Genomic DNA, 19,043 nt, shown 5'->3' with positions numbered 1-19,043 from the left:
TACTCCTGGTGCCCCCCCAAACACTTCTTAACTTTGTTACTTTTAATGTAATCCCGAATAATTCGTGTCACGTTCACCTTCACTCAATCCTTCTGCACTTTGCTGGACCAGGGTAAGGACTCTAATTTAGTATAATAGCGGAGCACGTCCTTACATTTACGTGGAAATCTTGAGGATCTAGCCAGAGAAGTTTTCAGGTCTGTAGGAGAGCAGATTTCCCATAAAGATCCTGCTTTGGTTTTGCCAAAGGTGTAATTTAAGTATCCCAGGAAAGGAGTAAGACACCCTTTGGATTCTAGTTGCACAGGGAATTCCTTACACCACACAGCCACACACATGCAGAGTCTCACACATATGTTCTTAATGAGCACAGAAAGGAGAAAATAGGCCCACATGCCTTTTGGTTACGTAAGTTTTCCAAGAATGATGCCTTTTTGACCAAAACCAGGAAGAGAATGTTTCTGAGGTTCCTTAGTTTCCTCCTCTCCTTGATATATCAGCAGCTACTGCTGCCCTTGCCACTGTCATTTCACCTTGAGAAATGCAGTGTCTCGGTGGGCTCTTCAAATTTAATCCCGACTATAAAATCCAGCTCATTGAGAAGAGAAACCGCTCTGTGTGACCAGTGACAAGTGATCAACGCAGCTTTCATTGTCATGGGTTTGCAGGAAGCTCTTAATGATTGGAAAGAACAAACTCTGTCTCTGCAAATGCTTTCTGGAGGAAAAGTAGAGCTGGATCCAGCGAATTATTTAACTGTGTACATATATCTGAGCATGTGAATAGTCTCAGTGGGACTGCTTACATGATCGAAGTTAGGCATGTGCTTAACTACTTTGCTGAATTTGGTCCACAGCAAATAGATCTGAACTGATACTCAACACGCAGAAAAACAAGCTTATCTGGAGTGGGGTTAATTTATGTCCAGTGGTGTATTTGATTAACTGTAAAATGAACATTTCAAGAGGCTGGTTTCTTTTAAAATAGAGCTGCTGTCTGATATTCAGGGGAAGCAAACATCAGATTAAAATTTAAGTGTATTCTTCAAACTCTTGCTTCTTAGTTTTGTTTTTCTTTTCAGTTAATATTTATTTCTTGGAGCCTGAGGAGCAATAATTCCTGGTTGTTTCTCCTCTGTGTTTTCTAGGTCTTGCCTTGCTGTGCATTGAGTGTGAGTGATGTGCTGTGTTCAATATACAGAAAAATGCAATCTCTGTCTTCAAATGGTTGAAATTCAAAAGACAGATATTCTAAGATGGGAAATAGGTTCTATTTCTGTTTCACACAGCACATTCTGGATACTCACAGAGACTGCAGATTTCAAGACTCGGCTCTGTGGAAGAGATCCAAATGAGCTCAAAAAAGAATCCCAAACCAAATTCCTCCCCTTTTTTTCTGACCTGGCCACGAATGTTAACTCACACTAACCAGGGAATTAACCCTGAATAAGCAACCAGAGCAAATTTATTTTTGTTGTCAGTACCAGCAGTAACTCTCCCAGTTCCTGGGTCCAGCCTAAGCACTGTCTGAATATATTCAGGGATAGTTACAGTTCTGGCAGGCAAGATACTCAATCTTCATGAGCGTGGCTCTTCTGTTTATTGCACAGGAATGGGAATCAAGTGAGCCTGGTTCTGTCTGTTCATCAACAAATGGTTTTCTTCCTCTGATTTTTCTTGATTAAGAGAAACTGATCTTCCTTCAGAGATAGACCAGTTCACTCAAGTTAGAGGAACATGTTGAAGTCTCAAGTGGGGGACAGTTACAGAGTAGTGAAACATTACTAGCAGACCTCACCCTTGTGCACTGGCCATAAGATCGTAAGATTTGGATGAACACTTTTAAACCAGGTTTTAAAGGCCTGATTAAATCAATAGTTATCTGACCTGGTCAACTGTAAACCGTAATTTTTAAAGTATTTTTCTTCAAGTTCTGTTTTCTGTAGATCACTGCACAAGAGTCTTGGCTTTCATTAAAGAAAAAAAGTAAGTTTGTAGTTGCCATGGTTACAAAGAAAAGCAAGAAAGATGTGAACCTTGACAATTCTGAAACCAAAATGCAAATAAGAGGAAATCTAAATGTTTTATGATAAGGGAGGAGAAATTACCGATATCAGTCTTCAGACATTTGATTTGAACATAATAACAACAAAAATGCTCTGCCTGTTAAGTTTTATGCAAGTATTTTGCATCACCTTTTTGCCCAGTCCTGGAAAGAAATACCAGTATAAATCCCAAGCAATTCAGAAGAGAGAAAATGATGTACTATGGCCTGAGAAAGTGAACAGATAGCAGCTAAACCAAATTAATATCCCTACGGGGACTTGCATCTCTCTTGCCTGGAGGACCTAGATGGTGACAGAACCATTGCACCAAGCGAGGGCTGAGAAACCATCTGAAGATCAAACTATCTAACACGAGTCTTCTGTTGAAGATTTGGCTCAGTATAGAAAAAAACTCACGCCTTAAAAGAAATCCAATGACAGGGACAAAAATAGTTGACTTAACTAGGAGGGAATGACAAGAAGATTTTAATTTAGGAACCTGGAAATGTGCCCTTGAAACGGGTGTAATATTTAATGCAGGAGTTAATTTGCTGGGTGCCTGGAAATCTGTGCCCTTCTCTGATCAAGGACATTTAGACAAGAATATTCTTTTATAATACACAGAAAAGTTGTAAAACCTTTGTAATTCCAATGTTTCTTTGGGTGGGGTGTTTGGTTTTGTTTTTCCTGTAAAACGCAGAGGAATCCCCTCTCTCTCCCTCCTGGTGTGATACAAAACTTCAGGATACTAGGATATCCTTCCATGGAGTTCAAAAACCAGGACTATTTAAAGGGCCTGGCATGGTGCTGTTGCTTTTGATTTACGACAATTATCATTTCCAGTGTAACATATGGCTCATCAGCAATATATTTAAATATATTTATAACTATATTCACCTCCAGTTCATAAATCAGAGTTTTGTTGTTATTTTTCTGTAAAGCTGGCAGAAGTGTGCCAAAAGACATGCCTGCTTTTCTACTATGCACAGATTTTTATCATGCACATAGAAAGGATCACCAACCCCTTTCATATTTTGCCCTTGTCAATAAATTCTAGACCCTGTATTTTTTCCTGCTGCACAGTATTTCATCTCCATTGAAAATGATAGGAATTACCTGTCCCCTGAAGCAGCAAAATCAAGGCTAATATACTTTAAAATACAAAGAGTGCAAAATTTCAAAAACACCTCAGTAGTTCCAGAGCTTAAGCCCCATTTTCATAAGTAAGTTACGGCCAGATCTCCAAAGCTCTTGGAAAATGCAAATAGATGCCTAGAGGGCTTTCAAAACACATATTAAAATGGAGAAGGAAAAAAACCCACCACAGAATAAAGTACTGCTGCTGAGGTTTCCATCTTAAGAAGTTTGCGTGGGAAAAAAAATTATTTTTTTACTTCTCAGGGATTTTTGGAAAAGCTTGGGAATAAACACTAACACTTCACTGCACCTCCAGAAACTTTGTGATAGAAATTTTAGGCTGTCCTAAAAATCTGTTGCAGCAAAAATTGGTGCTTTACTGTGCAAGGTCTGTATTTAACGTGAGTTCAGCAGATTCATTTCTTTGTCGAAAACAATTTCCCTGTTGTTTTGTAAAGTCTTTTCTCAGTCTCACTCCTTGCTTTTGTGGTAGGTTGGGAAACATGAGAGGGCAAGATACCCTCTTTCAACAAAGAACTAATTTCCTGATCCTTATGACCTGAGTGAGCCAAGCTTCCCCACAGAGAAACAAATTGGATGACTGTTTTAGGATAATTGGGTAGTCCTATGCCTTACAAGTAAGTTATTGGAAATCAGAGCTGTGAAAAGCTCTTTCCTGGCCTTACCTGTTGTTGCCCCTCATCAAGCCCTTTATTTTTGAGAGATTTCATTTATTGTCTGCTTCAGACTGAAAAAGAGCAAAGAAATTGGCAAAGACAGGTTTGTAAGTTTCAGATATTTCAACTGGTTGTTATTGGGATTAAAATTTCCTTCCTGCCACTTCCCTCATCCCTTCTCTTCCTTTTACACGGTGTCTTTTTTTTTAAGGCCAAAATCTTCAAAGCTCTTGTAAGCCTGTGTGATGCTGCATCCACAACCACACATTTATTTACAGATCTGTGCACATCCTTGCTGGATTAGGGTTTTCTATATTAAACTTTTACGGTCGTGTGTCTTGGTTTCTAATATCTGTTGGGAGCAGAGAGTTCACTGGTGAATCAAGGTGGGAGATTCTCACTATTGGTTCGTGCCTCGTGTTCTTTCCCCAGCCACAAGTCCTGCATTTGTTGTGCAACAGCCGGATTCCGTGTCCTCCTTGGGGCACCCTGCTCTGGGAGCACGGATGGATCTGAGCAGTCATGGCAGTGGGGTCCTCACCAGGTTGTACCTTCACATAACCCACGTCTGGGCTGATGTTTGCTGGACCAGGAGAGAGCAGAGATTGGCATCCCTTCCCACCAGCTGTTCTCTGCACAGCCAACGCTCAGGCTCCCAGGAGCATAAGGAAGGTGCATTTCCCAGCATCCTGATGCAAGGGAGAGCCTCCTCCTCAGCCTTGAGTATGGATATGCCCACGGGAACAGCTGGAGCATGGTGTAGGGATACCCAAGCCAGTCCCAGATAGCTGGAACAGTGATGGTGTAAGCTCAGGCCCAACCTGAGATCCAGGCAGGCTAATTTCCTTTTCTGGGAAATAATCCAAACACAGTGTACTCTTTTCTATACTAGGGAAGTATTTTAGGGCAGTTATTTATTTAGAGCGTCTTTTGCTGAGTATCAAACCCAATCTGGTCCAGCCCAATTCCCTTTTGTGACTCCACATCTTTTGTAACTGGGAAGGACTGGTGAGCTGCAGAAGGATGTCAGAAGGGGGGTTGTTGCTACTCGTATTTCATTGTGGTGGTGGTTATGTAAGGTCCCTTCATGGGAAGGAAAGGGGGAAAGTCATCTTACAGAGCACACAGATGCCCTAGGGCATTCCTGCAAGAAGGAGAAGCAGAGTCCTGCTGGGAGGGAACTTTCTTTCTGGGGCTGTCTGCCGGTGGTTGAAGGCGAGTGGCACCTTCTCCTGGTTGTAACTCCACAAGGGAGCTCTGATCTACAATAATCTGGTTTTGCCCAAGAGAAAATATCATGCTCATATGTGAAAATATAACTGCAAAACCTCTGAAAATGTCCATGCTTTTAACTATAATGCCTGGAGGGGGGTAATTTTCATTTTGGGTCCAGCATTGCTTCAAAATAGACTTATAATGATTTGTACTCAATGAGGATCTGGTCTTTAATTCTGTATACCAAGTGAAAATGAGCACTGGTTTCGTTTTGTTTCCCCACTGCTCCTGAAGCACAGCCCTCCAGTGAACAGAATGATGAATATTCCAATGTCCTGAACATGATGGATTTTAATTTCTTATTAGAGGAAGCAGAGGAAGAGAGAAAGTAATAGCTTTAGAGAGAATGGCTCTGTTTGTTTTTTCAAGTACCTACATTTGCCTGGTAGTCTGCTATGTAAGTGAATTTCCTTGAAATCTGATTATTGATGTACCATTTTTTTATTATTATATCTTTTATGTCAGACAGCCCACCAGCACAATTCCTCAAAAGACAATGAAAGTGGTGTAAAAACAGAATAAGGGCTGTAATGCTAAATGGCAGGAAAGATATTAGTATCAAATATAGTTGGTCAAAACCCAGCAAAATTGTTAAATTATTGATGTTTTTCTGAGGAACTCAGCTGTAAAAGGGATCTTTTAACATGACATGGTAGAAATTTCCAACGCATAGACATAATTTCATTTGTTCACTAAGACTTTCTATGTAAATGTGGGCACAGGAGGTGAAGTGATGCAGGCACAGCCCTCTGACACTGACTGGATGTATTTTTCTTCCCTGCTGTAAAATCACGGCTCCAGGCTGCTTTCAAGGGTCTGCTCTGTAAGGAAAGGCAAGCAGGAAAGCTGAAAACACACAGTAAATTGATTTAGGCCAATTTTTATTCTTTCAAGCAATAGCAAGTAACCTTCAATCTCTTTGTTTTTCTGACCTGTCCCTGACTTCTGCTGTTTGTTTGCTTTTTCATGTCACTGGGTTTGTGTCATGCCTAAACAAAGAGATGGACTGATCTTTTGTTTCTGGTCAGTTTTAATTTGTTTTCTACGACCTGTATGTGCAAACGGCAGAGGTGTGAGGTTTGAAATGCTAAGGGAAGCTGAAAAGCAGGTCTTGAATAAGACTCTCTTTTTAGGTGTAGCAGAAGAGGGTTTCTCAACTAATTACCCAGCCTTTAAGCCAAAGACAGGAACAAAGGAAGAGCCAAGCTGCCATAAGGTAATTCTGTTTATCAGTGTTCTACAAACACCACTTGTAAAGTAACGATAAGCCCTTTGCACTCAGATAACGCAGCTGATCCAGGCATGTCTCAGAGATGCTGTGCAGATCTCCCAATTCAGGAAAGGCTCTTGCCTACACTCAGGTGAGAAATGCTGTTCCAGATGGTCCTGTTAGTATTTTAGAGGCTGGTAGTGAAACCAGAGGCATTTGGGGCAAGCAAGGTTAGTTCCTGTAGACTGAGAAATGAAGGAGAGTAATAACAGGACATTGTTACTCAGAACACATAGAGAGGGACAGGCTGACTATAAGGAAAATTTGGTTCGGACAGAATTTTGTTTCTTAGTAGTGAGAGGGTTAAGAAGACAATGCTGTTTGGTTTTGGCCAGTTAAATCCTGCTGTGAAGCTGCTTTTGTTTTCTTTTATCATCATTTCTTTTTGTTTTTCTTTCATCCAAAGGCACCCTTCCTAAAACAATGTTCCCATCCCTTTTGGGGAAAGTTTGCCAAAGTCATGCACCTTCTTATGCCTTGCACTTTGTGAATATTTCATCTTCCATAAGCTGTGCCAAAGACTCTCATAATGAAAACAAGGATCTAAATAATTCTGGGATAAATGAGGGGTGTTTTTCTCTTTTCCAGTAGTAAGTGTTTATAAACTTCAAAGTAATAATAACCTTGTAAAGAATTACAAAACTGAACACTGCTTTGAAAAATCAATGCTTTAATTCAGAAGTGCTTCCATGAAGCTTCTGGGATGGTTTTGTTTTTGTTTTTTTTTTAAACACATTGCCACCCCATCGTATGCAAGCAATTTGTAGATACCCACAAGATCCAGTGCTCTCAGGACTAGCCTGGTATCTCTTCCATGAAAAAGAATGGAGTTCTCAGAAGAGTCTCATTTAATGTGTGGTACTATAAGCTTCCACTGAGGGAGGGCATGTCTCAAATCTGAGCAAGTATTCCTTTTTAATTTGTTTTCTCATGGTCAGTATTTGCTTTCCAAGTGGGTGAAAGAGTGCTGGTGCTGATCTTCCCATGGGAGATGCCTGCCTGGATAGACTGCAGCCAAAGGGGATGTTCAGGGGCAGGGCTGTTGCCCCTGTGGGTGTCCAGTGGGTCATTCCCCTGATCCATGGCCCCTTGGAGCAGGTACAGCACACAGGGGATTGTACATCAGGACAAACAGCCGTGCCTGGCATGGTCCCAAAGAAGAGGAGAGGTCAGAGACCTGTGGTGTAAATACGTGAGAGAAAAGCCGAGGGGGTGAGGGATGTGAAGGAGTGACCTGTATGGAGGGTCCCTTGTTCAGCACGTGACACTGATAAGTCTTGTTTTCTGAGATTATCACATTGGCCTTCAGGAAATTAAGGGGCCAATTTCACCTTCTCTACTCTTTCTTCAGGGCTTGGCAGTGGTTTCAGAGTCCAAGCACGCTGTGATTTGCTTTGTAACAGGGCAGGCTAATGCAGGCCATCACCTGGGAATGTGATGGAAATGGTTTTCACTCAGTATCATATGAGAAAACTCCTGGAGTGTCAGCAAAACCCCGTGCTTCTGCCAAGTGAATTTATGTGTTTCCATCTTCCTAATTTGTGCAGACACAGAAATCCCCCAGACCAGCCTCAGTTTTCAAAGCTGTTGAGAGAAAATCCCTGCTTTCCTCTGGCACTGGAAAAGTCTGCGGGTACAATTAGGTGCCCTTGGTATCTGCCTTGGGCCTCCTGCACACTCTGTGCCCTTCCCTCTGTGCCACAGGAGAAATCCCTGTGTGCAACAGCCATGCCACAGTGCGAGTGTCAGACAGCTCCAGCCAAATCAGTTCTGACTCGAGCCCCCAAAGAAAACTCCACGCGTCTGTAATGTATTTATGGCTCTGCTTACTCATTTGTCCTCCCTGTGGTCTCTTTTAATGAAGGGTATGAAAAATTAAACTCCTTCATAGGCTCCAGCGAGCTAAACATACGTGGTGAGTGAATGCTCTGTTCCTGAAGCACCATTCTGCCTGTTACTGGTTGACAAATTTACACGGGTACACGGAATGGGATCTGTAATGATGTTCCTGCACAGTCAGGGCCAAACTGTGCCAGGAGCAGGACCCATGTGAGTCCCACGCTGGGACTTAGGGCAGTTTTATGGCCCTGAAATGGGCAGTGCTATTTGTGCAGCAATCAGTGTATTTACAGTACATAACTCCAAAATTACATTCTTTTAATTACACAGCAGCAGAATAGCCCAGAGAGGGGATGTGGACCCAAACACCCCTTATGGTGTATGGGGCAATGAAAGGGGAAGGTTGGAACTGTTGTTCTCTATGCTGTGTCTTTAAAAAATGTGAATCTCCCGCAAGCTGGAGGCCGCCTGTTCAGTCATTTCAAGGTGGATATAACTAATACACTGCTCAATTTACATAAGACTTATCTGTGGTTAAATTCTTTTAAAAGGATACCATCAATTTGAAGATTACTTTTCCCTGGGTCATTAAAGTTAGGCACACACTAATTTATTAAAGGATAATGTATTATACCTAGGAAGTGATAGTATCTGCCAGAAATTCCGGGAGGCTGTAGAGGTCTTGCTGTGATGAGCCAAGCTGATAACAGCACAGGGTGAGACAGCTGCATTAATGGAGCTGCCTGTTCCTCACCAACAATAATCCTTTGGGAAGGTGGCGTGGAGAGGCACAGCAGTGGAGCCTACAGCAGGAAAGAAATGAAACACATCCAACCTTATTTACCGGGCAGCGCTGCAACACATCGCAGGAGTGGCCCTAACACCGCTTAGCATGTGCCAAGTGCTGTCCAGCCATGGGCAAATAGAAAGCTCCTCTGCGGAAGAGCTTTCACAATGACAAAAATGTGCAAAAAGCCTGGGTGGATGCCCCATCAAGCAACCGACCTGCCAGGAGATCTGAGGAAAGTTTGCTATGTAAATAACCCTTTCCTAAGTTATCTCTCCATAGATGCTTGCAGTTAAAATGACCCCGTGGGGATACAAAGGTGCCCAGATCACCTGTGGTGGAGAGAGTGTGGTGGTGTTCTCAGCCCACGTGGTATCAGCAAGAAAAATGCGTGAGCAGCAACTTCGGAAGTCAAACCTGAAGGCTACACGAACTCCATCAGTGAGGGGATGAACCACTGAGGCAAAAAACTTGGCTGAGGAGGGAGATGCTTCAGTGTAACAAGCACTGGAGGAGCAGCACACCAGGAAGCACCAACATCAGCAAGGGGTGGCAGATGTGAGCTGGAGCAAGTCTGATCCCTCAGCCTCACCCAGTATGCTGGGATTATCCCTGCAGGTCACTGAGAAACTCAGAGTAGAGCTGTTCACTAGAAAGAGGAGGGGGGAAAAAAATCTCGGTGGGAATCAAAGCTGAATTGCAGAGGTTGCTGCAGCAAACCAGGATGGAAAATCCATGGCTAAGAGTGGGGAGGAAGGAGCAAAGGCAGTGTGAGAGGCCCTGAAAGTTGGTCTGGGCTTGGACTTGGCCTCTGTGTCAGCAGGATTGTGTAAGCAGGGAAGCTCCTGCCAGCGCCTCGCTCCGGGGATGGGGCTGGGGCTGGGAGTGGAGGCTGGCAGGGATGCAGGGACGGCATCGCAGTGTGGGATGAGTTTCTCTCATGGACAGGAAATGTGTACAATGATTTCCCTCCTGCTAATGCCAAACTAGGCTACAGGGACAGGGCAGAGGGAAGGAGTATAAAAACCCCACACTTTATGCTGAAATTATTTTGTTAATTATTGCAATTCTAAGCCAGTCCCAGGATTTAAGAATAACACCCTCAAAGTTCAGCATTAAGTGCCCTACCTGATGTCTCCTGTTTTGAGACCACAAATCATTTCCAGATCTTTGGCTTCTAACAGGCACCATCAGCACAAACCTTTTCCCCTAACTTTCTCTGTTTTTAACCCCTTAGAGGGCCTGGAAAACTCAAATGTGATCTGCTTTCCCCTAAATCACAAGGAGGCATCACTGAGAACTGAGGGCTGGAATGCCATGGGGCAGGAAAGGCTTGTTCCAGAGGCCAGAGCAAAGGCATTTTCGTGCAAGATCTACTCGAGGCTCCATCATCCCATACCACAGGGACACAAAGCTTCCTCCTGCCCTGCCCAGGAGCAGCAGGAGCAGGGAGGCAGGATTTGGGCACCTCGCCCAGGAACACAGTGACAGACCCTGACTCAGAGCATGAACAACCTTGCCCTTCCTGTGGATGTTTGCTTGAAAGTGACTTAGCCTTAAGCAAAATTGGAACACCAAGAAATCATTGGAATTCAGGAATCACTTGTTTTCCTTTTGCACAGTTTCAGGTTTTTCTTTTTAAGGATGAGCCTTATTGCTCCTCATGCTCATTTTCTGGTGTTGAGTAACTTTTGATGCGAGAAAGACACACAGAAAAGTTAATACACATAATTTCTGAATTGTAAGTCAGCTTTCAAAGGAACTGAATGTGGTTTTTTCAGTGTTATTACTGTCAAGAAATCTTCAGGGTTTTGAAACTAAAATCTCCTTTCCTCATTTTGAAAAAAACCTGCCTTCACTGTGAAGTTCTGATCTGAGCACAGAATCTGAATTGTGTGTTGGGCACTGACTTGAGATGGATTTGTGGCTTAAGCAAGGAGCTTCACCTCTTCCCTAGTTTTCCTATTTGAACTATTGTTTTTCTTCCAGCAGAACTTTATAAACATCCAAGCAAAAAGAACTTGGAGAAATGTGCTGTTATACAACTGCTAATCATTACTATTCTTCTATTGTATTTGGTGACGTAAGAAAGCCCCAGCCAGATGCCTTGAGATCTGAGGAAATGTCTGCAAGGCATCTTTGTGGTAACACATGGGTGCAGATTCCATTCATCATTTTCTTGACAGTTTAACTAACTACTCCCAAGCCAAAAAAGATCCCTGAAATCCCTCCTAGAAATATTAGCTGAAGGACAGGAGCAAGTTGCTATAAAAGCTCAGGCAACCCATGTGGAAATGCCAAGGCGCAGCGACTGTCAGGAAAGGGACTGCAGAATGTAATCAAAAAATGCTGCCTTTCTATACATAGGCCTAAATTCTATATACAAGGATTCACACCTCCACTGGACCAAAAAAAAAAAAAAAAAAAGGGAAAAAAGAAAAAAAAAACCCAGAGCTTTGCACATTGTACACAGTTGGAACCATTAATCCAGAAACTCTGGTTTGAACTTTCCGAAGTACCTGTGGGATTTAGAACAAATCCCAGTTAACTTCAGTAGAACTGGGGCCCTCGCACACTTGAATAATTGAAAGCTCCAGTCAGAATCACCAGAAACATGTTTTTCAACCGTTTACAATTTGCAGCACCTTAAAACCTTTCTTTTTCCAGTGGAAGTGTCAGTTCCTGTACAGTGATTTAGTTCTGCAGAAAATAGGTTTGCTTTTCTTAGTTACCCTCTGCAGACCCCTTAAAAACACTCTATGAACACACAGGTTGCAGGTTAAAAACTCTAACTTTGACATATCTCAAAATATTTATTGTTTTCTCTCAGCCCTTTGTCCTAGTGTCATTTGAACAATTACACAAAAGTCAGTGTCTAGTTCTTGTGGTTAGATAAAGCTGAAAAGCATCAACTTTAAATGTTTAGTATTTAAATTTATTTTTGAGTGCCAACTGCATTATTTTTTGAGCTCTAGCTTACAACTTTTGAATGCTTGGTGTTAGTAATGATGTATTCCTGGTATTACACATCTTGTGTTGGTCCTCTATGAATTGTATAAACCCACTGTTAAAACCAAAATTTTATATTGACATATGGGGGGGAGGAGACACTCTCCACACTTGTTTCCTGCTGAATACCTTGGAAAACCTGGGGAAGCAATCTGTCCAGGATCATCAGAACATGACATCATAACATTACAGAGTGACGTGCAAATTGAGGTGAGGGTCCATGCTGTCTTCAGGGACGTTATAGAAAACCTGGACTCTACCCTGTGTTGCAGCCTCCAAGAATGACAACCTGAGGAGAGCACAGAGAGCTGGGACCAGGCCATCAAACACGGCTTTAGGGGTCGTGTTCCTCTTGGCACCAGAAGGAACCACGGCCATAAGCGATTTGCTTTGGTTTATGGCTTTTACCTTGGTGTGTTGTTTGTCTTCTTCTTGACTCACTAATCATCTGTTCAGAGGAGCTTTCTGAGCTGTGACTGGGGAAGAGATGAATGCATCCAGTTCTGGAATTATGCAGTGAAATGCTACTCTGCATATTCTAGCTGCAGCATGATATATTAGCCTATAAAACACAGCATGGGAAAGGCTTTGGGCAGGCAAGGGGCTGCCCAAAAGTGGGAAGGAGGGGCTTGGTGAGCTGTGTGGTGAAGGGGGGCAGTGGAGGGAAAAGGTGTTAGCCTTGGTGAGGCCTAGCAGGTAATGGGAGACGATGGAGGAAGGGATTTGGGGTGCAAGATCTGTGCTTGATGTTGTCGTAAGAGAAATAGTCACTGCAGGACTGTAAAGAGCAGCAGATGGAAGTGATGATGAGCTGTGTGATGCAAAGAGACAGAACACCACAATAATCCCCTCCAAGTTGTGGGATATCCCAGCTGGATACAATGAGAACTGAAAATCACAGGCCAAGGGTTGTCCCTGCACCACGGCCAGCCTGACCACAACTTGGGCACTGTCACCATCCTCATACATTGCAGTCATGCCTGAGGCCTCGGCAGTAACAGAATTTTAATGACTTGGGAAAGCAGCAAGGCCCTTTCTGACACAGAGTAATATGTGGGGAGGTGAGAAACAAGTGAGGGGCAGTGTATAGGTGTTTGATTAGACTACATCCAGCCTGAAGGTAGTACTCAAAAGAACTTCTGTGTTATCAGGGCAGATTTCTCCCTCAGCCCCAAACTCACCAAGGGTTGACCTGAAGAACTTGACCTGGCCATTTGTCTAAAGGTTTGGGTCACACTGTTTTGTTTGGTTTAATGTCTGGCTTAGTGGGCAAAAAGACAAGCCTACAGATACATTTTGGCATTGGAAAGGAATTGTTCATTGTTACAGCTTGAAAAAACTTTTCTCCAAGATTAGATATCTGACGATGTTAATAACACAACACAGAGGCTTTCAATTCCGAATCACAGGTTAAAATCAACTCCAAATGAGGAAGGATCCAACACTGCTCCTTCTTGGAAAATGCCTGGTAGCCTGTATGAAGTTAGCTTGGCTTGCTCAGATAAGGTCTGCCCTTTGATTTTCGCCAGTTTGGTCAGTTTTGAAAGCGATTGGATTGTTGTGGTCAAGAGCTGTGCTGAGGTGTTCGCAGCTCAAATGTAGCAGTGTAAGCAGAACTGCAGGAACCTGAGCACTTGTTTCATCTGTTCATTTGTTTCACTGGCTGGTCCCATGGCTTAGTTCAAACAGCCTTTCATGGCTGCTAAATGAAGGGAAATCTTTGGAACATTCAGCCAACATGGCAGATTTGGGGTCCAATTTGCTTTTAAACTTTTGGGAATTGGTTATTGGGTGGTATAGGATAATGGTGTAACTGAGCATTAAACAAACCACTAAAAGATCATTTCTACTCTGAAAAGACAATTTTTTTAAGTGCCAGGGAAAGCTACATGGTCACAGAAACCTTTATCTGGTCCCTTGTTCTCTGAGCCGCTCTGAACATGTCTTTACTTCCATGACCTTGTACTTTTTTTGCTGCAGAAAAGCAATGGCCTCATTAAATAAACCGGACCAAACAGGTCCCTATTGCACACCCGTTCTCTGTGTGCTGAAGGTCACAAGGACAGAAATAAAAAGCCATTACTCTGGTGACCCTTGTGATATGCATAAGGAACATGAAGCAAGATTATCTATATTGAGAACTGGAGTAGTTTTCTGAGTTTCAAGTACCTATTTTTATCCTGGATTACCATCTCCTCTGCCTCTCCAAGCCTTACTAACAGAACATCAGCAGCAGCAGAGTGACACCCTCTCCTGATGAAGCAATTCTGCTCTTTGAGCTTATGGAATGCCAATAATGACTGTGAACTTGCCACTGGCAAGGCAGGACACACTTTGTAGCAGGTATTTGCTGACAGCAGAAAAGCAGTGGACTCCTGATTTCCTGTCCAGGCTCCAGAGAGGGAGATGTTCTAGTGACCACAGTTTTCTGCTTGCCTTTTTGAAGCATGGTCTTTCCAGCTTCTCCTTCTCACTCTTGGGATGTTATTCAGCCAAGTGTTGTCTCTGGGTTCTCCTATCACCTTGGGTGGGTTTTGCAAACCACAGGGAGGTCCAAGGGGCCACATTCTGACCCCCATGACATGCCCAGCTTCCCTCTCCCCACCCCAGGCACCCAGTGCAACCTCTGTAAACCTCAAGCCTCTGTTCTCTACCTCAGGTATTGTCTCACAACTCAGTCTCCTTTTCTTGTTCCTTATCTTGCTCCTCACACTGCTGTACAGTTCTGGTAGCTTCCTTCTTCACGTGGTTCAGGAGGAGAGAAATCCTGGGAAAGCAGGAGGGAAGGAGTGCTTGCTCTTTGCTTTGGTGCCCCACAGGCTAGAGGACCAGGAATCACAGAATCATAGAATGGTTTGGGTTGGAAGGGACTTTAAAAATCATCTTGTTCCAACCCCCTGCCTTCTTATCCCTTGCACCTACCTCTGACTACTGGCACAGAGCTCATCCAATCCCTTTCTGTGGAATTAGTGAGGTGTGTGAAGGGGCCTGATAAGAGAGAGAAGTGACATGGAGGGGGCTGAGACAACCCAGCCAGGAGAAGGAGCCAGGCAGGGACCTTCCCATTCTCTTATCCCAGAGCCCCACAACAAACTCAGCTGGTCAGAGGGATGTGGTCTCTAGATCTGGTCAAATGGTGCCTGCAGTTTTTCAAAGCCTCCTAATGTCATTAAATTGGGGCAAGCTTTCACAAAGGCAGATTTCATGTTCCTTTTTCAAAGGCAAAGGGCGTTAAAGCCTCTCTGAAAAAGACTACCAGAGTATTTTGACAAAGCAAAATACAGCCTAGCCCTGGTCTTAGAGATAAGAGAAACTTCTGACTAAGATTTTCCCATGTAGTTCAGGTTTAGGTAAATATTCAGCATGGAAATTTTAGCTAAAATAGCTGATGTTTGGTAAAAGTACTTGAACAATCTTAACAATAGAGCTGTCAGCCCCACCTACAAGAAGTGGCTTGCACCCTTTTGGCAGAAAGATCTAGGATTGAATGGGTATAAGGCAAAGCTGGGAAAATAATGTTGTTAACTATTTCCCAATGAGTCATCAACAGGTTTTTAAAAACTTCGTAGTAACAACTGTTTTTTAGAGCACATGAGATGCTTTTCTTCAGAAAGCAGCATTATAATGAAGGAGGAGTGGAAATGCATGTGCTTTTCATCTGCAGGGAACACAAAGAGACTACGTAATGTAAAGCAGGCCTTAAAAGAGACAAATAAGCATGTTAGAGGAAAATACTTAGAAGAATAAATCTGGAGAACAACGTTTCAAGTGCACACTGAAATGCTTTCATATTTTGTGGAGTATACGAGCTAGGCAGAGGAAACTGCTGCCAGAGTCACGGCAGGGCTGATAGATCGGCTCGCATGCCTGGGACTGATAAACAGGTTCTGTGCAAATCTCTTTCAGACCGTTTCCCTTTTCTTCTGATAAATATTTAAAAAGAGATTTGTCTCACCAAGATGACTTTAGTATGAGAAACTGAAAAGAGCTGGGAGTTTAATATTAATGGCTCTGAAAGAGTTTAACGAACTTTTTGTTTTGTTTTGTTTTTGCTGTATTTTATACAGCAGGCAACTGGTATCGCTTACAAACTCCCACAGAGAGTCTCTGCTGCTGCTGCTGCCGTGGTTACGAGCCACTCACAGGCAGAGGTCTGAACGACTCCTGGTACTTTTATGGTCTTCCAGTTTCCCTCTTTTTCTCCTATCGCCTCTGCCTGTCTGCAGAGCCCTGGAAAGACGATAGCCCCGGCCCCACCCTGCTGGTGGAAAGTTCCTGGAAACCATCAATCAGAAGGAGTTGCCTTTAGCAACCAACAACAAATCTGCCCGAGCTCACCGCGGGGATGGAGAGTACGTAGTTATTACTGTGTTGATGTTCAGCTGAGAATTCCTGGCATCGGGAAGACTTAACCTGTAGGAGCTTTCAGAGGGCCAGTATTAAGTACTGTCTGCAGGGTGTGATGGGAGTCTCCTCCAGCCTGGCTGCACCCCAGTCACTGTCACTGAGAGCAGGAGGAGATCCTGAGCCCATTTGGAAAGTAAGGACCATGAGGTGCCTGTCTCAGGTGCTAAAAACACCATCAGGCAGCCTTGCAGTCCTCAACAAGGCTTGAAAAATCTGCAGGGGTGGAAATGTCCCAGTCAGCCTTTCTAATAGCCTGAATTATAGTATATTTCAATGTTCTTATTGCTGACTTGTTATGTAAAACCTTAAACACCTTGTCAGGGGAAGATGTACGTATCCATTAAAAGACATATGTGTGTGTGCTATATATATATGTATTTGTATTGAAAAACCATATTTGGCTGTGGGTATTTTACCCAGGCACCCCACAGGTGTGCAGTACTGTCCCCAGGCTCACCTAGGAACACCTCCCATCCCTTCCCACCACAGAGAAATGAGGCAGCACGAGCTGCGAGGTTATGGAACACAGGGATGCACAAACAGAATTACAGGCATTTGTAAGCCTTATCCACGGACCAGGTGCTGCCTTCCACAGAGAGAGGCTAAAAAAAGTGCAGCAGCCTCTGGGGGTGGGTGTCAGCACAGGGGTTATGGATTCTGACCCTCCCAACCCAAAACATTTCCCTAGGTCAGGGCAGTGTGGGTTTCAGCAGCTGCCCCTGTGCTAACACCTATGCCCTTGGGAACAGGAGGTGGAGAGGAAGAGAAGGGAAAACATGAACATACACTTAAAAATCAGCTCAGGTTTCAAGGGGGAAAAAGCCAAAGAGGAGGATTTCCTTATTCCTCTCCTTCCCTAAGCCCCAGATGTGGGGAAGGAGCCTGTTGTGGTGTTGGAGAGAGGCAGAGCTGTTGCCGTGCAGATCCCAGCATCTCTGCTCGTTCTGCCTTTGGGGAACTTCAGTAATTTCAACACCATCTCTGGGGTTTTCCAGAGAGCACAGTCTCCCAGTTACTCATTCAGCCTATTCTCCCAGTGCTCTTTTGAAAGAATTGAGGCATTTTCAGAGAAGTCAGAGGTCATCACTGGCTTGGCTTGACATTTACACTTGTATGTTTTTATCAGAAGGCAGGGGAATGGCTTTCAATGCTGGTAAACCTGAATGCAGTGAATTTTGTTTTCTCCTCGAGAGTTTTAGAGCTCACTTCCTCAGACCTATTCACAATCTAAAAATAACTCTCTTTTCATCAATTCATTAACAAACCCCCATTGCAGTGCACTGCACCTTGTTATTGATGTTCTTAGCGATATAAATAACTGCCTGACCAGTTCTGCTGGACAATCAAATGTCAGAGCATATATTTATTTAATGATAGAGCAATTAATTTTTAATTTCCCCCCTCTCTTTTTGCAGCTGTCTAAAAGCTACAGGAGTGCCTGAAGTCAGAGGAACTGCTGCCTACCAGAACAGGTTCTGCTCCCTTAGTATCTGGTCTATCCTTTGGTAGGTCTGGGCAACAATATACTCTGTGAGCACAGCAGGGGCCACAAAGGCAAAAGTGGAAGAAACTAAAATAAAAATACCCAGTTTTGCATTCTTTGGACTTCCTGGTGATAGGGTGGTGAATTTTTACTTTTATTTAGATTCACTCTGAAGTGAATGCATGCAGTAAATTTCCCAACAGATTAAGGGAGAAATATTAAATAATTTTATTCTTCATTAGCAATAGATGAACATTTTCTTCATCAAGCCCTGACTTCCACTCTTCTGGGCTAGGTGAGAAGGCACTCCTTGCTTCGAAGAGTTTGAAACCTAAAGAAACCAGAGAGTCTTCACAGTCGGGCACAGTCCTCTTTTCACAGACAGATATATTTGACCTGAAAAAGTCCTGTGTCCTTCTGCACAACATTACTCCTTTTTCCATGGTTTTTTTTTAAAAATAAGATGAACTTTGCTAATTAGCAGCATCGTACACATGTTCTTTTCTTTGGCAAGCATGTTCCTTAATATGCCAGTTAAAATAATTCCGTTACCTTTGGCCCTATCAGTTTATTTAGAGACCTCAAAGTACCTCAGCATACACACAGCAATAACTGATAAGGGAATGAAATTATAAACAATCCTAATTTTTATTATGCTGGATACACCAAAAAGCTGCTTTTCCATAATCTGCTTATTGCCTTTGTAATCCTCACAACAAGACCTCTGAAAATCTCCCTAGAGCATAAAGATAGAAAAGAATCAAATGGGGAAGGGGCAAAGGGAAACAGGTTTAATAATTGAGGAAAATCTCATTTGAGCAAAGGCTAATTAATGAGCACACTGAGTTGCATCTGGTTCCATGTAAAGGCTCCCAATGTGGCTGGAAGGGAGGAAAACAGTGGTGCCTGTCAGATATAGATTATCCATCTAGACTAGACCTAGGCAAAACCTGAGCCTAGGATGAAAGGACTTTGCTCTGAAAGGTATACAAAGAAGCAGGCAGAGGTAAAGCAGCTTTAAGCCTCCAATCCAATTCAGAAAATACCAATTTCCCATTTGATTGCCCTAGTGCTGAGAATTCATCTGTTTCCAGCACAAGTAAACGTGGTTTTAC

The sequence above is a fragment of the Corvus cornix genome, chromosome 1A, assembly GCF_000738735.6.
Source record: "Corvus cornix cornix isolate S_Up_H32 chromosome 1A, ASM73873v5, whole genome shotgun sequence".
NCBI classification, from domain to species: Eukaryota; Metazoa; Chordata; class Aves; order Passeriformes; family Corvidae; genus Corvus; species Corvus cornix.
This window is presented reverse-complemented; position numbering follows the sequence as displayed.